The sequence below is a fragment of the Vanessa cardui genome, chromosome 16 (genome assembly GCF_905220365.1).
Source record: "Vanessa cardui chromosome 16, ilVanCard2.1, whole genome shotgun sequence".
NCBI lineage: Eukaryota > Metazoa > Arthropoda > Insecta > Lepidoptera > Nymphalidae > Vanessa > Vanessa cardui.
In genome coordinates, this window is record NC_061138.1 from 13,583,743 (window position 1) to 13,608,158 (window position 24,416).

The following is a 24,416-nucleotide window of genomic DNA, read 5'->3' on the forward strand; positions in this document are numbered from 1 at the left end:
TCTAGGAATTAGTTGAGAGTCTGTTTAATATTAGTGTTGGAGATTGTCTTATTTGTTTCGTTCGACCAGTGACTTAGTATAGGGTTTGCTTGCTTGCTTGTCTGTGGGCTCTGATTACTAAACTAAGAGATTTATTCGGTTAGTTGTCTTCCAGTCAGATCGGAAAGTTAATGCACCCTAAAGATACACAGTAATTTAGTTATTAAAATTTTACATGATTAATAATATTAATATAATCAACATTAATCAATACAGGATCATTTTATTTATATATTTCTAGGCAGAGATATAAAAATTTAATAGTACTTTACTGAAATTCTGTAATTAATATGGTGGAAAAGAGTGACCACGAAGTTTCTTGCACGTTATTTTCGGTAGAGTCCATTTTCCGAACCATGGCAAAGCATTTTTATTAGGCTTAACTTGAATTGAGAATATTTTGCATTTGATCCGATGTTTTTGAGATCTCTTTTGATGTCGGATGATCGCCATCTCATCGGACGATCGGATGGAATTTAAACATTCCATCTATTTATAATGATTGCTATTTGGCAACAAATACTTGATGTAAGTAGTCACACAGGCTTGTGTTAAGTCTTGCCAGGTAAACTTTTCGAGCAGGAGTTGAGTAAGCCTAGATTACAGTACAGTACTACATTAAGGCTTACTCAACTCCTTATCTATAATAATAAGAAATAAGCACTTAACTATCAAATTTTTGTCGTCAAATTCTTTCCTGTCATCTGACAGGTATCTAGATAGGTAGATATCTCTTCTGTCATGTTAGATCGAGCATCTCTTCGGACTGACAGAGTGAGTATTTGTGCGCACATTTGTGAATTACCATTGTTATTATATTTCATGGATTAGAGAATAATTTTGGCACGGCTAATGTAATCGTGTAGAATAGAATCGAATAAAAAGCCTCTATTTCTCGTATAAGATTAAAATTAAAATGAATGATCATTTCAATTCATTACATTTTAATTATAATATTAAATAATGTATGTGTATAAGTAATCATAAGTAATCAACATAAATATAAATGGAATCATGCAAATCGGTTCCAAGCGGTAAACAAGCACTACTATGTCTTAATAAATCTGAAATCGTCTTCTTAACAATTCTTGACTTTATAAATCTAAGAAATGACGGTGTTAGCCTTAGATTATAAAACAAGAGAATAACAGATAAATCCAGAATATTGTAGAGTCGCAATAAAAGCGAGTACAAACCCCCGGGAGGGCGGAACGACGCGTCTTATTGTTTACATCGTAATAATTAAGGAATTAGCTGAAAACTTCCTACTTAAAGAGAGAGGAGGCCTTGGTCCGTCAGAGGAACACTTTACTAGAAGCCGTTATCTTACGTTTTTTCCTCAATTTATACTCATTGTATTTGAATTCTTTATAATAATTAATAAATATATAGATACAGGTCAATAATTATGTATTTCCCTTATTTGTATTTCTGGGTCTTCAAAGAAAACCTTTTATGCACATAAATAGTCGTTATCTTTTTTTATGTCAATTTTGACAAAAGCAACAGCAAAATACTAAAATAATAATTTTGTTTAGTATTCGAGTCTCATGAGTAAATAGCTGTACCAATTTACAAAAAAAAAATTTGAGACTAGTATAAAATTATAATTTTCATTACATCTTGTGTATCAACATTCGACTGACCGGCTCATTGGTTTAATGGAACTATAAACATTTTAATTTTTAATGTAAAATCATTGGTAACAATACTACGTACCTCCGTACTTTAATGTACCTTTATCTTTTATTTCGTCATTTTTGCCGCGTCTTTTATACGAGTTGAATTTGTACTGAAATGACAATATGAAAACGCTACGCATTCCGCTGATGGGGAAACTGAGTAAACAACGAAACAGTATTCGAGTTCTCGTTGCGAATGTTATTTGTTAAGTATATATTGTATAATTTTTGACGTCTTCAATGCTATTATCATATGGAGGCATGTTTATAGTGTTTTACTCGAGAATAAGTTTGCTGACTGCCGCGGATAGATTTTATGAACGATGCTTTTTATCGTTATTATTTTTTGAGAGAGCGACACGGTGTCGCCGATTGAGAAATAAATCTATTGATTATTTTTTGTACGAATAGCTTGTACCTCAAAAGTTTCATTTAAAATATAAATAATCATACGAGTAGTAACTTTATTAAATATACATTTAAAAAACTTTCATACAAACCACAACTGAAACCAGTTTGATAATATAAATATATTACTGGCAATATACGACACAGCGTCGTTCGTAGCAGTTCAAAGCTCAAAATGAGTCTTAGTCATTTACAAACGGAGAGCAATTCAATATTACAAGCTAATTAATAATAGTCTTTGTTCATCTTTAAGAAATTTTAATTTTGAACTTAGTGTCCTACTAATTTCAAAATAAAAATTGGAGGCCCTGTTAGAAAGCGATTATCGCCTCCCATGACCATATGTAATACCGGGAGGCTTACCTTTAACGAATAAGTACAGTCTAACTACTACAAGTTTAAACAATAAGTATTTGCACTTCTTGTCAAAGTTAAAGGCATTTTCTGCATTCATATAAGCTAGTAGTTCGTCACACACAAAAGGCTAAGATAATATTTGAGAAGCTATGGTATCACTTCCTGCGCGAGACAATGCAAGACAAGTCTCAATCACGCGCCTCGTCGCATCCACTTAACCTGCGGAGCCCTCTCTGCAAACAATGCTCCTGCACTGAGGCAATGTCGCCATGAACAGAAAGTTAGCAACATTTTTGTTGTCAACACGAGTTAATTACCAAATTCCTAGAATTATCTTATGCTGTCAAAAATTACATAATGTCTTCCAATTATTGGTTCCCTTGTAAAGAATCGAAAAAAGTCACAAACAAATTACTATGAATATGCTTTGATATTGAATGAAAACTTTTGAGCAACGGAGTGGCCAGTGCGGCCTAACTTCGGGTTCTTTGTCTTTGAGACAAACATTTCTGTTTTTTTATGATTGAGTTTTAGAATCTCGACATCATCAGTTGCATCCCAGAGATACGATGTTAGTAATCCAATTATAAAAATATAAAGAAATATAAAATGCATCTGCGGTAAGCACACATTTGTACACTGCAATATTTGCATAGATTATCACTTCAGATTTAACGCAAAGAAGTGGTTACTCATAATAATTGATCGTATACATAACTAGTATAGTAAAAAGCCGGATGAACACTTTGTTATACTTAGATGCTATAAATATAAATTATATAGAAAGCTTAAACTCAATAAAGAAGATCGTAAAACTCCAACTACGAAGCTAAAGTAATAAAAAACAGCATCAGCGGACCCGTGAACATTGTTGTGCTAACAATTTCATCGACCAATCTAATTTTCTAATTAAAAATAATCTTCCCTTTATTTACAAGATTAAAAAAAAACTTTCTGTAATTAATCAAGGATCCCGTGGATGCGCCACTTGTTTGCCGAGTCTATTCTCAACATGAAAAGTTTGCAATGAATTAGTCCTCCGAGAGTCCGGCGACGGGGAGACGTTTACACTGTTGAGCGAGTGATCAATACATCTACGTTTACATTTTACACATTGCATCGGATTACATAGGTATATGTCAATGTAAAGTAGTGACATTTATGATTTATAACATTTAGAAAACTCACAGACCACAGAGTAGTTTTCATGGTTTTATGTCTATTGTTTTTTCTCGTTAGAGGCTGCCTTCCGAAACGGTGGAAGTGTTTCAATACCGACGATTGATAAACGCTTCATTGTGAAGTTTACTTGAACAAACTCACATTTCAGTTGTTATAACAGTTTATATTAAATTAATTATTGTCGTTATTATAATATGTACATACCACCGAAATCTGCCTAACAGTTAAGAGGAGCTCAGTGGCATGTACGTACATAAGATTTGTTTGAAGATATAAAAAGAAAAATAAAAAATAATTGAGTTTACATTGATCGAAACAGGAACCTTCGCTTACGCAAAACTTAGTCCCAAGTTTTATGACGATCGGATTATGAAGGTGTATGAAGGCCTAGACAAGACAAACATACCGAGAAACATTCATTTTCATTTCTTAGTATTGACGTTGAATTTGCGCCTGATTATTTTGTATATACATATTTGTTACTTGTTCTTAAACGAAATATTTTTAATCAATAAATTTAAACATGGATTAAATCATGGTTCATAGTATCCTCGGCTGCATTATAGCCGGTGGCTAAGTAAGTCTAACGTGATTACTGCCTACGATAATGCCATTCGCGTGCTGTAATTAACCGTATTATAGGATCACTAGTGCTCTAATTGCAGTTCCGCTCTGCAGCCATTGTGAGCGACGACGAAGCGCATTGGATTGAACATGGGGATCTTAATCGAAGATCGGGCTTAAATTCGGGCAAACACCAATGAATTTTCGATTATTACCACGACCACCTCACTGGTGGAAGGTAGCATCCAGAAGATACTTCCATGACATGTGTGCCATAAATCAGTTTTTGAATTTCCCGCATTTAGCCATTGGGTATTCGGTCGGGTCCCATCATCATCAGGTTATCGGCGCACATGGATGGAACTTGCTTGGTTCTTCATAGCTTCAACGGTCTTCGCAACTGCCACATACATGATCAGATGACATTAAAATGTCCGTTAAATGTTAAAACGTAATAAAAATTAACAAAAAATTAATTACTAAAACCCGACGTCGTATGTTTTAAGGAGATCAAGGTCGAGTGTAATTGACAACGTAACTGTACTAGAGATCAGAATATTCGTGTTTTAGAATATCAGACGACTCGAGGTTTCGTAGCGATGTTTTCTTAGTTGAAGAGAGCGATGAATTTTAAACACAAGCTTGAAAAATCAACGTCGATCGTATTTCAAAATCTTCGTCAACGGAATAGATTGCACGGACGGACAAGAAAATAATGAATATCATAACTTTAGCAATTTATAACGTCGCTTACTCAACTATTTTAACGAAAAGTAAATTTGTTTATTTTAATTTAAGTATCTGTAGATTGAAAATTATAAAGAAACATTGATCATTTTAGATATTTCTCATGTTATGTAATAAACAAATTCTGTTGAATATTTTGTATCAGTATCGCACCCGTGCGAAGCCGGGGCGGGTAGCTAGTATGTATCAAGCCAGTAATCACTTCTAGCAGGTATCGAAAAGCGAGCGCTGTATTTTTTTTTTAAATATATTTTATAACTTGGAATATTAGAAATGAACACGTGTATTCAGGAAGTCACGTCACGTCTGAGTTCCGAATAAGTTTTAATGGCATTAGTTTTGTAGTTCGACGGCTGACGCTCCCGAGCCGTCGCTGTTTGAACTCAAACTCACCTCTGATTATATAACGTATGTGTCTCTGTTTCATAAATATTATGTTTATAGAGATATTGTGTTCACCTGGAGTTTGGACACCGAAATGTATATAAACTCAAACAACTTTATTCAAAGTAAAAGCATAAAACTTACTTTTTAATGGTCAAATTAAACACTACCACCGGTTCGGAAAAAGAAACACACTGACCTGAGAAGAACCGGCGAAAGAAACTAAGCGTGTCGGTAACGAAGTATACAGCGTATAATTATTTATTTCGTGCAAGATGGCCAATTCGAAATCAGGCCATCTGCGCAAGAGTCTACATGTGTTTGATGAGAGACAGGTGAACTGTCTACTCTCTCCCTCAAATTGTCAGATGTAAGAATTACTGTTAACTTACGAACAGCTACTTCAAATTTAATAATATTAGAATTTATCGATTATTAATATAGAGTAATAACAATAATTACTGTAGATATTATTTATATTTAAATTGAATAAATGTTCTAGTGTGGTTTTATTATCATTTACGATATGTATTATTTAAATTAAGATAGAAACAAAAAAAGTGTGATTCCGGCCAGGATCGAACTGGCGGCCTTCTGCGTGTAAAGCAGATGTGATAACCACTACACCACGGAACCAGATGTGTTAAGCGATAAATTATTAATACGAGTTCGGCGTCGTGCGTTAGTGAAAGTAGTTTTGGTCATTAGTAGTTCAATTATATATCAGATTAGATAAGATAATTACAATATAAATACTTTATATAAGATATCATAATTGCTTTGTGGACTTATATAATTAGCTCTTATAGGAGATGAGTGAACAAATCCCCTTCTCATAATACAAACCTTCATAATTCTCGAGTACAATTAACGCGATCAAACTGATTAATTAATTAAGTCAAATCAAAATATTATTTATTCACGTCGGCTAATAGAAGCACTTCAGAATAGTCATATATTGAATTTAATGTAAAGCACCGCTTTCGAATGTAAATTCTATGGAAGAACCGGCAAGAAATTATGTAGTTACTTTTTTCCATCAAGTTACAGAAGTAAATTTAATACAATTTAGTTATACTATTAAGTATCCTGCATTATTATTATTATGAAAGGCTTTTTTATCATCTATAAAGTTTTTTTATCGCGGGTCTATTTTTATGTGAGATATCTGCTTAATCTCATTATAGAATACTCGAAATGTTAATTTATTAGTTCTTTTAATATTTTAAATTACAAAGTTAACTTGATTCATTCAACATATTATAATATATGTATGTACGTAACACGTAAGCAAATGTAACCTATATATCACGAGCACGGGGAGGCTGCGTGACAAGATATTTTGATGTAGATTACGCACCGAAACGTCACCTCCCCGCTGGCTGATCTCCTGGTACAAATTTATGGCCAGAGCTTTGCCCCCTAAGTCTGTTTGTCTCTTTTGCAACTTCGAATATGTGATTAAATCGTGCTTAGTCGCTTCCTCGTCGCTTTACATATTGGGGGACAAAGATCTTGTAAATGAATCGTGCAGGATTCCATGTTTATAATCGCAATTATTTGAGGTGTCAATCATAAAATGTTTAATATTCATTATAAGGGGTTATAAAATGTTAAATAGTAATATTTTAGTTAATAATTTTTGTAATTATCTTAGATTAAAATAGACGATTTCATGAAGGATTTATCTTTGTTTTTCTCAGTTGAAATGAAATTACAACAATTCATGGCGTTTATCTTTTAAAACTTTTCTTTAAGTCTTGTTCTTGTTTTCGGATTGAAAAGCAATCGTGATACAAATACAAATTTCGAAGATTAAGGATTATTTATTTTAGAGAGTCGTGCAAGAACAATTAAAATTTAATGTTTAATCCTTAATTTATGTTTATAATCCATCTCGAAGAAAAATATGAGGGAAAATTTAGGTGAAGAAAAATATCGCGAGGAAACCTGTATAATGTTTGGATAAAAATCTGCCAAGTGTGTTTTGAGTGATGAGCGAGCCACATATCTCTTCAAAGGGAAAACAAGCCCTTAGCCCAGCAATTGGTCTGTTAAATTTAATGATAATAATGAAATACTTTTGATATTCTGACTTACGAATTACTCTAAAATATATTAAGGTTTAAAGCAATGGGAAATAGATGAATTGACGTTGGTCAAAGTTATGGCGGGAACGTTGGCAAGCGGTGACGTCTGCGTTGATTAAGACTTATGTGAATAGAGTAATCAGCGCTGTGACTTTCATTAGAGGACGATTAATTGCTCTTAAATGGCACTCGAACGCTTACAACATTTGCGTCGTAGTTACCTAACTAAGTTTTAATAACTATTCATCATTTTCCAATCACTCATTTACTACATGTGGTTTTTTATCGTTTAAATAGATCTAGTGCCGATTTATTACAGAAACTGCCTTAGAATCTTAATAAAGGAGAAATGGCAAACGTTTGCCGCAAAGTAAAAAAAAATCTTCTGTGACAGCGTATCTAAGCCATTGTAATTTCTTGAAACACTAGGAGTTGGTAAATCAGCACATAACTCTCCCATTAAAATTGACGTTGAGCTTTTAAATAAGCATTTCTCTTCACATTCTGTACTTGATAGTGTTGATAAGCATTGCACGCTTAATATTCTTTCCTCGCAACCAACTTCTATACATATTTCCACCGTTTACATTTTCCTCTATCACTGAATGTGATGTTAAGAAGAACATATTATCCACGTCTTCGAATGCCGTTGGTACTGACTGCATAAGCCGTAAAATGATTATTCCCATCCTTGACATTATTGCTCCTACTTTAGTGCACATCCTAAATTACTCCATCACCCGTAGCACATTCCCTGATGCTTGGAAAGGTGCTCATATCATACCACTTCCCAAAAAACCTAATCCTATTAACAACTCCGATTACAGACCGATTTCCATTCTTCCATTTCTTTCCAAAATTTTAGAAAAAATAGTTTTTCAACAAATAAACACTTTCCTTAACAATCACTCCATCCTCAACTCTCTCCAATCGGGCTTCCGCGCGGGTCATAGTACGGTCTCTGCTCTGGTGAAGGTTACTGATGACATTCGTGCAGCCATGGATAATAAACAACTCACAATTTTAATTTTATTGGATTTTAGCAACGCATTTAATTGTGTTGATCATGACATCCTTTTGAGTTTGTTAAGTTCTATTAACATATCTCCATCAGTGGTAGATTGGTTTCAAAGTTACCTCAAAGGCCGACGACATCGTATTCGCCATAATGAGTCTTTCTCCTCATGGTGTGATGTTCAGGCAGGGGTTCCTCAAGGTGGCGTCTTATCTCCTTTACTCTTTTCAATTTTTATTAATTCTATCACTTCAAGCATTTCTTCTCTCTACCATATGTATGCAGACGATATCCAGATTTATCGACATGCATCACTTCAAGATCTTCCTGCAGCGATTGATGCTATTAATGACGATCTTGTTTCAATCTCTGAGTGGAGCAAGCGATACGGACTTAACATCAATCCAAGTAAATCGCAGGCAATCATAATTGGTAGTCCAGGCATGATCTCTAGGGTAGATTTATTAAATTTACCATCTGTGGAATACAGAGGTACTACAATAGCCTACTACTCTAACGTTAGAGATCTCGGTGTGTATTTAGACCAGACGCTATCATGGTCAGTACAAATAAAAGAGGTCAGTAGGAAAATATTCGCTGCGTTGAGCTCATTGCGACGACTCCAATCTGTACTTCCAATTCCTACCAAAATTATGCTAGCAAACTCTCTCCTTTTATCAATTCTAGATTACGCAGATGCAAGCTATCCTGATCTCACCGAGGACCAACTGAATAAACTTGAGCGACTTCAAAATATTGCTATTCGATTCATATTTTGCCTACGAAAATATGACCATGTCTCCGAATATCGTTCAAAACTCAAGTTGCTTCCTATACGTCTTCGCCGGAACTTACATATTCTTTCTCTTCTGTACTGTGCGCTATTTAACTATAGTTTTCCTACATATTTAAAAGATAAATTTGAATTTCTTGGTGATCCTTTGTCTTTAAGATCTAAGCGGTACCTAACACTTAAAATGCCTGTACACAAAACTAAATTTCTAAACAAATCGTTTACTGTACAGGCCATAAGGTTATGGAATGCCCTTCCAGTAAACATTAAAAAGGCTCCATCTATTTCAGTTTTTAAAAGAGCCGTTAAAAACTATTACCTAAATAATAATTCAGACGACTTTAATTAATTATTTTATATAACATTTATTATGTAATTTTATGTATTTTTATATCATTTTATTATCTTAAGTATGTATTAGTGTATGATAGAGATATATATTATTTATATATAATATATATGTATATATATTTATATATATATAAGAAGTATAAGTATTAGTGTGTAACTATTTGTATGTAAGTTTATGACTGCACCGCCTACGCCGATGGTTTTGGATTCTCCCTTTGATTGGGTTGTCTGGAAGAGATGGCTAAAAAGCCATAAGTCCGCCCATTGTACAACACTTTTAATGTACTTCCTTTGTTTTGTTTTTTTTTTTTAATCCTTTTTTTTGTATTTTATTAATTTTATGTTACTTTCTTTTTTGTTTCTGTTTGTGGTGTGCAATAAAGAATTATAAATAAAATAAAAAAATAAAGAGCTGAAAGTTTTAGGTTTGTCCTTAACGCACTGATATCGGGATTTCCCATCCCTATTCCTAAATATATTTTTGTACTTGATAGCTCATATAGTAAGAAAGGTTATCTCCCTACAACCCATTGAGGTAGAGCTGTAAAACAAATGACAACGCATGAAAGTGTATAATATATAGTGTATAATATTTTCAAGATTTTAACTAAAATCAACCTCAATATATTTAACCCCATTTATTTTTAGTCAAAATTACAATAAACACATGTTTTTTCTTAAATTTTTAGTTTGAAAAGTAGCCTCCAATTAGAAAAAATGTAACACTTGATCTTTTTAAAAAAAAATTCTCAAAAAATATTATTCAAATGAGGAATAAGATATATTGTTTAACCGAATCGTCATATTTTATTTTAAATTTATGTCATACATACTTATTTATTTATTTATTTATTTATTTAATATGGAACTCCAACACAGGTATGTACCTGTATTACATATGTATGTAATACAAAAAATACAAGTTTAGACGATAAAATATTAAATGTACCTCCAATTATAGGAGAACACAACATGCACTTATAAAGTATTGAACTCTAAAACAAAACTTAAGAAATAAAAATAAAAGAAAGAAAAAACAAACTAAAACTAATAATTACAAAACAATGAAATAAAATAATTTATCGAAAACTATTTAACAAATTTAAACTAAACAAAATGTAAACTAAACAAAATGAAAATAAGATCAGAAACAAATTATAGAAACAAATTTACTTTGACTAACAATTTGCATAAAAGGCATAACATTTCTTTTTGTAAGTGTTAAAAGTGTCGAAACCCATATCGATAGTTGGTATTGCGTTATATGAGCGTGTCATTCGGGCTAATGGTGAATTTTTCCCAAGATTGGTTCTATTCTTGCTCATTTTGAACAATGGACATGGGTTCCGAGGTAGTCTTGTGGCACGTTTATATTAAGTTTTTCGAGCAAATGTTTACTGTCCACTTTATTATGAAAAAGCTTACATACATTGAAAAGTGTTTACAGTTTAAGAGGTTACAGGTAGATTTTGATGCAAATATAACTGCCACAGATATATGTAATATGTGTCTAATATATTACCTATATCTGTGGGATGTGACGGAGGAAGAGATCCACTACTTCGTTTCTTGTCGATTTCGTTTTGTTTCGATGGTTTCTTGTGATAGAATTTACATTGCAAAACCTTAGTTTAGATACACTCGAAGAAAGTTCATAGGGATTTTTGCTTTCTTTTTTATAGAGGTCAGTTTTATTATGCTCCACTAGCGGTCGTGACATTGCACGGGTTGAGTAAGGGTCTACATAAAACGTTTGAATTGTAGGAGGTAAAGCTCCCTGCTGACATGATTTTTATGGCATCTTGAACAAAAATCGCGGCATAATGCAGCAAATTTTTATCTTAATGAATTATACCTTCATTTATCATGAAGCCATTTGTGTAAACCGTATCAAAATCTGTTCGACACTTTTATAGAGGCTACTATTGGAAGTGGTATGATCAACGTGTAATCAACTTTGATTAGATCTATCTTACCCAAGATTAATCGTTCAGTGCTCTCCTCAATTATAGACGAATGCATATTTCAAATAATTTAATTGACCTAATGCATGTAAGTAATGTTGTACTAAAATTGCTTGAATGATCTGATTTAACTGATCAATCATCACGTTAATGAAGTTTTTCTTTGTTTTATTACCAGTGACGTAATTACGTACATAATAACATCTAGAAGTGTCCTCGATACTCCGCAAACTGTGAGACAGCGGATTTGAGAAAGGGTTTCTCTTGGGATTAAGAAATACATGCTTCCTCGTAAACAGACTCAATCCCTGGCTTAAGCTGCCTACTAAACATTCACGTTTTTCTTACGTTTTTATTCCATTTTATTTTAAATATATGTGGTGTATGGATAGATAGGACACCACTATGATACAGAAAAAGTCTTCATATAAAGTTCAGTTCGAAAAAAATATAAACTTAAAATAAATAAAATTAGGTGTCCATTAATCTCATCAGCTCGAACATTTCGTTATATTGGAGGAAATCAACATGCAATCTCCAGTAAACATAAATGTTCTCCACAAATGTTTTAGTGCACTCCTCCAACTTTATTATAACAGTTAATAACTTGGTTATTTCACTTTATTGTCCCATTGCCTAGATCGTTGTTAAAATCAATCAAATTACAAAAAACGGTAATTAGTTCATAGGTAAAGAACGTTACCACAAACTTAAATACGTCATTACAAATACGTAACGTATTGATTGGTACGGCGACAAAATAATCTCATTTAGGGATATAAAAACATGCCCACCAAAAATAATGGTTTGGCAGGAGTTAAGAAGTATCGAAATAAGTGAAAAGTAGCCCCCAATAAATCAGCGCGAGGCTTAGTTGTAATTTATATTGGCTTCGAGTTTTTGGTTTCGTAACGAAATTTTTATTCAAGCGGAAAATTTAAGCCCTAAGCAGACACTCAAAAATAAAATTGATGTTCTTTTCAAAATTAATTAGACGATACTAAAAATCTTTCTTCTTTAGATAGTTACCGGGTCCCTCGTGCGAAACAGGGTTATGTATGTGGAATTCCTATCCACTAAAACCACTGCGAGGGTTGTGTTTGAATCGGAGAGGCTGAGGGATCTAGTCGTGATATCGTATCCGTGACCTCTTTCGAGCACTGCCTCGCTCGTGGCGTGGAGAAGCTCTCTTCAGAGGACGAAGGTAATCTCGTCCTCCATACTTCTTGATAGTGTGTACGGCAGACTATCCCTGCTTTTGCAGACTAACCCGGCTATTGCAGACTATCCCGGCTATTGCAAACTATCCCGGCTATTGTTCAGCTCAAGATCGTCTGAAATAGTAAACCCGCCTCACGTATCCCAGATGCCAGGGTCAGGTTTTCTTTATCTATCAAGCCGCAGGCGTCGGGGTTTTGAGAGTTCCGAGAAAACGCCTTCGTCGTCTCCACCGATCAGGATTGTCCCTTTTCTCGCTTCCGCTCCGAAGTCTCCTTTTAAACGACTTAAATCCTGCAGCAATGAAAATGTTCTTACCTGACTCACTCAGTACAATAATAACACATGTTGTTTTGAATTATTATTATTTAAATACTATATTTGAAATTTTAGCTGAGCTACACCTATGGTTTAAATTTATGGTAAATTATATTCACTAGTGAATTTGTATAATGTTTCAGATGTGATATGTCATCGGGAATGCGGAATATATTCATAGAAACATGTCGAAGCAACATGCAAGCAAAGATATGATGTATTTGCAAAGACTTTTCTCAAATATATTAAACTTACCCGTATAAGTGACTGAGTTGTTTCATTTTAGGTTATAGGAATAACAATTTAGAGGAAGAGGAAGATCTGCATTCTTTTTATCATTCCACGTGATCATTATTCGTGTAGTAGCATTTTAAAATTATAATTAAATAGATGTCACAATAGAAAATAAAATAAAAGCTTAACGCTGATTGAATTGCATTTTATATTATCTAACTATAATAGAGCAATACGACGAGTACGGCGGCGCTTCGCATCCGAGACGAACAAAAATATAAAAATGCATAATGCAAACAAATAAATCTACATTTAGTAACAAAAGTTACTGAAAAACATTCAAGAAATAATTTGTATATGTTTGCACAGCTTATAAAATTAGTAGGTGTGTGTTAAGGTTGTTAGCAGGACTATAAAGCTAACAAAGTAAAAAACTTTAAATATGTTTCCTCGAGTAGTAATTTTTGACATGGATTTATAATGCGGCTCCGCCTCTTGGGTAAGATTGATGTCGGGCCGCAGGACGGGCGGCAGCGAGTGAGGGCTCTATCGGACACCATCGCCTTGAAAAATGACTCGTGAATGTATTATCTTTTATGCATATAAAAGCGTTCCGGCGGTTGAGTTGAAGGGAAATAATGTGAGGATTGATAGACGCCAGCAATGTAAGCGTCTGGAGGAACGTTACAATCAATTATGCCTCACGGAAACCTTGCTCCTTACGAGTATGTCTATTATTTGTCTAGAAACGTTTTGCGTTCTCATTATTCTATATTATATACTAGATGATTATCCCATGCTTAGATTCATTTAAAACTAATTTTGCGAATGAGGAGAGATTGGTAACTTTCACTTAAAATATCTTGCAAACGAAATTCATAAATCTAAATCACACATCTGTATTTTAAAGAGAAGTATTACACTGTTTTATTGATTGTCAAACTTCTGCCTCCGTTACGAATTGAAACGCCTCAGATCTAAGAAGACCCGGCGAAAGAAACTCAGCGGGATAATATATTATTTTTTATCCGATATTCATGATTGCAATGATAAATGATTTACTTTTGAAGCGGCCTGGAGGCGATCGTTTCCTTCCCAAGGCGTGCTTTTTTGGAATTCGTTGATGTTAAAATAATATTTAGCACACAAACGTTCTTTAACCTTCCAATGGTATTTTTTTTAACGGTATCTACGATCCTGTAGTAAAAGCATATACATTACCCCACAAAATAATTATTAATCCTGTGTACGTAACCGGAGTAAAAAGTTCATATTTTTTTGTTATACTAATTGCGTGCACATCAACTTCTAGAAAATTCATTTATATATATAAGAACATGCATTATATTACCCAGATTTTATTAAGATGTTGCAATTAATATTATTATTTACTTCTTAGTAAAGCTTTGGAGCCCAGGTTATAAATTGTGGGAATAGCATTTTTTACAAATACGGTATTTATATCGGCATTACCTCAGAGCAAAATCCAGTACCTATGTAACATATAATGCTGTGATCGTTGAGTTAGTTATTATTGTAATAATAATAATGGGTCTATTTAACTGGTCGGTAGCTCAATCACAAAGAAACTACCACACTTCTAAGTATAATTGCGCTTCCACACCTTAAAAAATATATGTACAAAGAACTCATGCAAAGTTTTTTGTGTATCAGCAATTTCGCCAACATAACATCCCCTTAGAAGCCGCGTCCAAGTTTTTGTCGTGCGTCACATTATACGCCGCTCCCTCGGCCCTCGCTCGACCTCGTTTGCATGTTCCTCCCGGGAGTCGGAATCAGACCATATCCCATATTTACACAGTTCGCAGCGGCGCGCCGCGTCACAAATTATCCCTCGGAGGATTGAATACAGCTAGGATTCATCATTTTCGGCTTGAGATATCATTGCCAACAATGGCATGTATTGTGTTCTATATAGACACTATTTGATATAATGAATGGTATAATTATTTAGTCTGTAACCCAATCAATTACAAATACAGTACAAATAATCAAATAAGCCTTTTTTAATATTCCTTTTTTATAATGCTCACATTGCTTGCCTTAAATGACACAACATGTGTTTCAACCAAATGTTAGCTAGCGGTAACCTGTGTAATAAAAAGCCTTCAAAAAGCAAATATAATACATATATATGTACCAAAATTGAATGCTTACAAAAAGTTTAATAGTCTTAGTATCGGCATGGCATTTTACAAAAATCCAAATTAATCAAAATGTATTTAATTGAAGTAGTCTTTAACAAGCACATTTGAATTGTCATTTAACAACTTATTTTTATATTAAGTGAAGCTAACACCGGTTTGGAAAGTAGATTCTACCGAGAAGAACCTAAATATCTACGAAGAAGAAGAACATGCAATATATTGTCACAAAGCGGTAGTTAGACTACCTTCCAGGCAACCTAAACTATAAAATGTTACGAAAATGTTACAATTGTGATGAAAGCACGCGCTCACAAATAATCCGCAATTATTAATGAGGCTAATGAGTGCAAATCCTTGATGATGCCGGTTCCGGCTGCCGGCGCACCTTCGCTAATCTCCGGGAGGATATTCCTTAAAAGTGACATTTATCTCCACGGCAGAGATTCCCGAAGCAGATTTTACTAATAGGTCTTAATGGTAGAAGCTATATGTTTCCGCTATTTTTATTTCATTGTGTATCTATATAAATATATTCTGACAGAATAATTATTAAAATTATAATCGTGGTTATTTTCAATAATTATATCAACGCTAATATATATATTTATGATACATTTAAGAAATCACTCACATTCATATTTAATCTTACTTTAAGGTATCGGGGTCAGGATCGATCCTGCAAATTTTACATCGCTAGGCGCCCCGTAACCCACAGCACCATTAACGCTTTCATCATATGATGATATATTTCGTAATTATAATTATAAAACTTTGGATGAAACTGACTCGTATGCCGAATGACAGCGACTTGATGATCTCTAATGCCGTCTTGCCTCCCTGTCACCTCTTTCTGTTTACTGTGTGTGGCTCTATATATTTATATATAGCCGCTATATATATGATATCCCTCTTTATGATGAAAATAGCACTTTAATGGGACGCATGATGCTACTATAGGATAATGATGGATAATTTATTTAATCTAACACATTTACTTAATCTATTAAAGTTACATAAGTTAACTGGAGCCGAGGGTTGCGTTGCTTAATTTAATCTTACTCCGCTTAGAACTTGACGGCCGTCACTTGAGCGGTGTATATTAGTTAATTATATAAGGAAATAAATGGCGCAACACATAGTTGTAACGTATATCCGCGTATATAGTGGTGATCACGTACCATCGAGTGACCACGTGTACAATCGTCTACAAATATGACATAAAAATGCATACTAAACATTTTGTATACTTGTAGTATACAAAAACCGTAGTGTAATATCAGCGCAATGTTTAAACTTAAATTTTTGGGAACTTGGCTTTAGAAATAATTAAGAAATTACTAATTACTCTATTTTACATTAAACAGACTCGATATATCCGTTTTTGTGAAGTCGTCGTTGAGTTATGTTCTAATGGTCAAAGTCAAGTTATGTCAAAAATCTTTATTCTATGTGGAAGTGATCCCACTTGCTTATTGATTGTCAAAAATCTACCAACGGAACGGAAATTAATAGCACCGACCACAGAAGAACCGGCGAAAAAAACTCACTACTTACTATACTATAACCATTTTTTTAAAGTAATTATCTAATAATATTCAAATATATATCGTATTCAAATTAATCAATTACTTCAAATATTAAATTGAATTATTATACATCAATATTTGTGTACTTTTAGCAATCAAATATTTTTTCGTCCTCTCACTCGTCGTTATAAATTCTACCACATACTGAATTTCCAACGGAAGCACATTGGAGATGAAAGGAATGATTAAATTGTTTAATAGTTCCAATACCTATGGGCAGTGGTGAACCATTAGTCTGTCCGCCTATCTATAATAAAAAAGGAACTTAGGTCAAAATACAATATTTTAAAGTCTTCATTTGTAATTAAAGCCTGTTGCGCTTGTTGCTCTATAAAGCTGTGCATTAAACCTATAAATTAAGACACTTGAGCTAAACACATACGTGTGCGTCGGGTTTTAATTTACCGAGTGCAATTGGAAGCAATAAAGATTTTCATTTCTTTTAGTGCTGCAATACAAGAACATCTTAATTTCTTCGTGCCAGCCTCGCTCGGTGCCAAAGCGCTGTCGTTTGGCAAGCGACGCGACCGGACCCGCTGAAAACAACCTATCTGTGCAATAAAAATATTACGAGTCCTTGTCTATTCATGGGCTTTTTGTTGATATTGTAAATTGTTACATATTGTCAAGTATATGCAATTGAAAATATAATATAATTTAAAATTTTATATTTGTTTCAAATAAATATAATTATAGGCGACAATAGGCGTCACACTTCATGTTGATTGAAGATTTTAATTATAACTTTATAATTATCAGCATCGATAATAAAGAACGGTAAGCAGTTGACAGATTTCCAGCCTGTGAACCTAAAACATTCATAATATTCCACCAATGCTCTTTGTACGTATTTTGTACAAACGAATGTGAATATATTTTAATCAAACTTAAAATTAAATGCCGCAGCTCTAGTTGCTTGCCTAAGTCCTGATTTCAAGCAGGTGTTGTCTTAGTTGACCGCCTCGGTCTAATGGCTAATTACGAGGCCACCCATAATCCTGAGGTCGAGAAAATCAAACACCCTGAGCTAATGCCTCCTCTCCCTTTTGAGGAGAAGGTGCGGAACATATTCCACAACGCTGTTTCAATACGGGTTCGTGGAATACACATGTGACAGAATTTCTATGAAATATAATAATATTTCTATAGACAAACGCAGGTTTCCTCGTGATGTTTTCCTTCACCGCCAAGCACTAGATGAATTATTAACACAAATTAAGCACATGAAAAATCAGTGGTGCTTGCTTGGGTTTGAACTCGCAATCATCGGTTAAGATGCACGTGTTCTAACCACAGCTGTCTCGGATCTAACACCTACCGCACTTAAATTACATAATATTTCCACAGCAATCGCACCTAATCCAACTAGGTCGTCAGTTCACTTTTCCACGAATTCGTGTGTCTTACCCGACGAGAAATCTTGACTCCGAGCAATCGATTCATTACGGTTTCGTCTGCTTTCGTAGAAGAATATTTACGACATTTTCATGGCACTCTTTTTATACTTTGAGACATTCATTTGAATTTCATCCATATTCATCGCAGCGTTACTTCGAAAACTGGAATATTTTAAGCTTCTTCCCACTATTACATAAAAGAGGGGTGGTATTTTAAAGAAATGCAATAGTTTATATTTTGTGAACAATGTAAGAATTGTAAAAATATTTACGTATCATGCAGTGAAGATTTTAGATTTATTAGACTTGCAGACTGCTTCGCCAGCACTTTGTGTAAAACGAGAGGATAGTATAGTACAGTATAGTATTATACACTATATGTTAGCATGTAGTACATTTCCTTATGGTGTCAATTTGCTATTCTCATTGTGTCTCTAGGTTTTTTGCTCAAGAATGATTTATGGAACCTAGGTCTAGTAAATAATTTTAAAGCATCCACTCTCAGTGCGCACTGAGAGTGGATGCTTTAAAATTAGCCTCAAAAGCGGATTTCATGGAAGATATAACTTCGTATAGAATTTGTCAAGATTTTTTAATATCTTAAAGACTTATTGTTGATTTTAGAAACTCATGTTAAAAAATTCTTAAATTGAACCCAAATGGACTATTGAGGGATACAATTTATGGTGAGCATTAAAATTCACTTGTTATACTTTTGATGAAGCTTTTTGCACCACTACTCCAAGGGCCAAGCGTTTCGACAGCAAATGGAACAAAAAAAAGTAATTAGACATAATACACGAATATTTAGTTATTTTTTTGGCTTCAGCTTTTTCCGCAGCGGCACCGGCTCTTAACATTGTTTCTCGGATATGAGATGGAGCCAACGTGTCAACACATGTAGCGTCCCACACAAGGGCCCGACCTCGTTCCCAGGGAACCAATGTTAATCCATCAGGTCTCTTACCATCATCACGACTAATTCCACGAGGCTCAGTAAGAGCAGGAACGTCGATGGTGGCAAGAGCCCTTTTTATTATGTCATTAAGAGAACCGTGGCGGAAAAGCCTACCTGAACTCCTTTCCACACGGGCATCTGTGTTCAGAACACAGAGGTGTTCCCAGTTGGAGACCAATCGATATGCGAAAACATTCATTACCTAAAAGTGTCCCAAGATTTTTAGAGGGTAATGAATTCAACCAGTGACTAGACTCTTTAGATGATAACGCTAGAAGCCTGGCACGGTCTTGAGCACTTGTTAAATTTTGTGTCAAACTGTGTAGTGTAGCGTGAACCAATGAAGAATCCCAAAGTTTTTGTTTTGTAACTTCCTTAGGGATATCATCATTAGGGCACTTTACCTTCCAGGTCTCTATCGCCTCAGTAACATTCATGATTTTTACAGATTTTGATTTTAAAATTTCTGAACAAAGGTCTGAAATGCTATGTACAGAAGAGAGAAAGGCCGGGAGGGCAACACTTGATATTTTTCTCACGCCGATGCCACCAAAAGGAATGGGAAGTGTAGCTTGAGTCCAAGAATATTCATCAAGAGATAAATTTAGATTTTTTTCTAAAGCTTTTTTAAGGGTGGCATCGATTTGATTGGTAAGACTAGGATATTTCCAGATTGGGCTCGCACGTAGAATGTACATTAATTTTGGAACGAAAAGGCAATGTTTTAAGATTGTATAAGCTATATAAGAATTTAAAATGCCCAGTCTGTCAAAATTGTCCGAAAATATTTTAATTTTTTCGTTAAGAGAAGGCTCTATGCCCTCATCAAATAGTGGTGCACCAAGGAGGCAAAGTGTATCTTTATGAAGAATTTTTATGTTAGGTGCAATTTTATTAAATTTATCTATTGTCAAACTAATATTTTTGTGAGTTAAATTGTCCGTAAAAAAAATTTCACATTTTGAAAAATTCAATTTAAGACCAATTTTATCAAATTGTTCTTTAATTTTAATTAAATCTTCAATAACGTCATCTACTTTACCTCCTATAGTTCCATCATCTAGGTACCAAACGTTTAATTTAGATTTTAAATTCGAAATGCAGCTATGAATACCTAAGCTAAAAAGAGCAGGACCCAAAGGATCTCCTTGCTGAACGCCTACATTAGAATGAATTGTATCTTCACCAAAAAATAATTTGGAAGGTGAACTATAACATTGCCAAACGTATGGGTAAATTTCAGGCAGATTAGAGAAGACTTCGTTAAGCAAGGTTCCTCTATCTAAGAAGTTAAAAGCATTCTTTACATCAACTTTCAGAAGTACCTCGGCCTCGTTTCCTTTTAGAAAGGTACGAGTAGAGTGTACTGCTGCTTCACAACCACCTCTGCTTCCAAAACCGAGTTGAATTGGTTGAAATTTGGTTTTTAGGGTGTAGACTATGTGCCTACATGCTAATTTAGATGCCAAACGGCGAAAAGTGGTCCCGATTGCTATTGGACGGATACATCCGTCTTTTTTATTAAAGGCACAAAGTCTTGCACCATAAAGATGTGGTAAAAAGGATGAAATCACCTTACCAGATAGCATAAAATTGCAAAGATTAGTTATGTCACTTAATAGGGCCCTGCCAGCGTCACCGGCCGAGGCACTCACAAGATCTTTAAGATGTTGTGGAGTGATACCATCAATGCCACTAGCAGACCCGCTAGAAAATGACATAATGGCGGCATAGGTATCTTCATCCTTAACCTGTAAAAAATTGTTCTGTGTAGTCGGGGGCGGAAGCACAGTTGTTGAGTATGGCAAAGGATGCTTTTCTTGCAAGAATTCTAACGTTATATCATTAAAAGGTGCGATGGTATCGCTAGAAAAAAGAATGCGAGCTGCATTCTTAAAATCTCCATCCATTGCTTTATTCTCAACATTTTTCTTTAAATCAAATTTTTGAGGTCGTGATGAGTTTTTTGGAATTGAAATTTGTTTATCTAATAAACTATTTTGTTTTAATTTGGTCGATAAGGTACCATTTTGGGTTTTATCGACATGAAAAAACTTAAAAGAAAACGTAAAAAGATTTTGCCATGCCGAATTACTATTAGAAAGACAATTTTGAAGTACAATGGATAAAGATCTAGCTAGAGATATTCTCGCTCCCCTAGGGATTCTTTTTACTAAAGGTATATTTTTGTGACATTTTGTTAATAGATTTTCAAAATTAATTGAATCAGTATCACTGTTCGAATACATATATATAGAGTAACATATCGGATATTGCATCAAAGGTCCTTGGATGATGATGGTGATAGGGATGATGTATTCGTTTTTACAATCAGATTACCATTGGTTCACCCGGCACCGTTAGAGCTGATGACCTGAAGGTGATGAAACACAAAAAGGTGGTGGAGGTGGACTGATAGATTTATAGAATTTTGGGAAGCCCATAAATAATTCGCAATGTTATGGTAATGACAACATGTTACGTAAAATTGCAAACAAAATTCAGTGATCGCTGAAATTTTGCAACTCGTAAAGCGATTCCGAAAACGTTCTGATGTAAAGGAAACTTTTCGCCCATAAAGCGAAAAAGAGCTTGTTTTAAGTTTTAAAACTTCTTTTACAAATAAAAAGTCAAAATGTTTTGTATTCTAATAAACTTTTACAAGCACTTTTGAAACGCAAATGTAGCTAGATACCGAAAGTTTGAGCGCTACTGGCAGCTAAGGACGCTCGGAACTAACCCGCACAACGATTTTATTATAGACATTGGGAACACTTAACAACTTTATATTACTTTAACTTGCTCGCTGTGTGTGAGCTGTGACGTCACGTATGAATTTATTGATACATAAAACAAATACATGGAAAAAGGGGACAGAGAATGAGACCATTTAATCGACTTTAACAAAAACCGTGCTGAAACCAAAGCCTTCTCATCCATCAACATACCAAGCTAACCCGCGCCTCTTAGCAAAAACGGCTTGTGTTGTGGAACATAATACTTAATTGCTCTAGACTTTAGAAGTTGTGTTGTCTCTCTGAAACCTTTTACAAAAAAAAAAAAGTTTTTGTAGTTTACAAGTCTGTTCTATTTTATTTATCATTTGAGAATGCATGTGACATTAACTAATCTTGTAACATTTTTCGGCCGTAAGTCACTTTGAAAGGGGCACCGGTAGCCAAACATGGGCATGTTATGCGAAGGAATGAGGACCATGTGTAAGGAAGACGATGTGGTTGAAAAGAATGTTACATATGAGATAGCGTCAGACAAGGATTCAGCTTTACTTGGTAGTGGGGCTTCGTGCATGCCCGCCTGAGTAGGTACCACCCACTCATCAATTATTCTACCGCTAAATAACAGTACTAAGTATTGTTGTGTTCCGGTTTGAAGGGTGAGTGAGCCAGTGTAACTACAGGCACAAAGGACATAACATCTTAGTTCCCAAGGTTGGTGTCAAATTGACGATGTAAGGAATAGTTAATATTTCTTACAGCGTCATTGTCTATGGGTGATTGTGACCACTTACCATCAGGTGGCCCACATGCTCGTCCGCCAACTTATACCATAAAAAAAAACAGGGAACAATGGAAGAAGAAGACATGTTGCGCTGACTTCATAAAATTGGGATACGGCGGGAGGGAGGATGACGATAATGATGATGTATATTGTCTTCTGGTTGTTTATCTGTATCTGTCATTGTTTATCTGACTTTAACTCAAAATTTTATGTGCCTTATATCTTCTTTAAGAGGTAGTATTAGTTCAGGTGCTGTTGTGCAGCCACTTTCTGAACTATTAGAAAAATGGATTTCGATTTCGAATGTCTAAATATAATTATCACACAAATCATGCCCGCGTGGAATTTTAGCAACATTTTTAACATTTCTCTCTTGAATTTCAGCTCTGATTATCTACCTGCCGAAAAATGCGCGAGGCCGCCGTCAAAAGCGTGGCTTTGAAATAGAGTTAAATCTTTTTAAATTCGCTTCCATTATAACTGCAACATTACGTGTAGTATTTGAATATCCACTGTATTCCTTTTATATTGTTTGTATACTTATGTATACTTTGTATTCATAGCTTATATTTTGGTGTCTATTTAAAATTGAAGACAAAAAATAATAGATCAAAATAGGATCGAATTGTGAGATAAGAATGTTTTTTACCATAATTGTAATAGGTTGACCTATACGGCATCCCCTGAGGATGCTGACTGTTTGTTCATAATATTAATAATTCTATGAGAAAATTCTATGAAAACACAGCATCGATAACGCAACTATACAACTCTCAACTTTCTTACTGCTAGGTTCTACTAAAATTTTAACGACCTGATTCCAGATACGAACCCTAGACTGACATTATGAGATATTGTTCGTATATAAATATGAAGATTTTATGGCTTCCATTTGAATAACTCGATGCAAATGAACGAAACTTTTATCTGTCGCCGCTCCACGACCTCTCTTGATGTGTACACTCGTACGTGTCGCCGTTCGCGCTCCACATCGTCTCACAATCAAATTAATTGAACGGCCTAACTTGCGCCGGTCGTGGTATTTGCGAGATTGCGTCGGAATTTACGAGGAAATCGGAGAATGGTCGCGGGAAAACTTTTAACGGTCAATTACTTCAACTCGTTCACTTGTTTGGACCGACAATTTTGTTTTAATAAGAAGTATTTCTGTAGAGGCAGGTAGAGCTGTTTACTTATTGTTGATTGATTGAGCTCAAACCTAACCTAAACTAGCATATTTATGAATTAACTCAAAATCAAAATAAACTTCATTCAAGTAGGCCATTACAAGCACTTTTGAATTGTCATTTAACAATTAAGTGAAGCTACCATCGGTTTGGAAAGTAGATTCTACCGAGAAGAACCGGCAAGAAAATCAGTAGCTATTCTTTTTCAACATTTAAAAAATACAATCATATTAGTTAAATAAAAGATAATTTAAA

The 24,416-nt window shown here is 34.4% G+C and overlaps 1 non-coding gene across 1 annotated transcript; it reads right to left on the reverse strand.

The window, feature by feature from the left end:
- Positions 1–5,926: 5,926 nt before the first annotated feature.
- Trnav-uac lies at positions 5,927–5,999 on the reverse strand. Its single transcript has one exon. It is a non-coding gene; the product is annotated as a tRNA-Val (tRNA).
- Between the last annotated feature and the right edge of the window lie 18,417 nt (positions 6,000–24,416).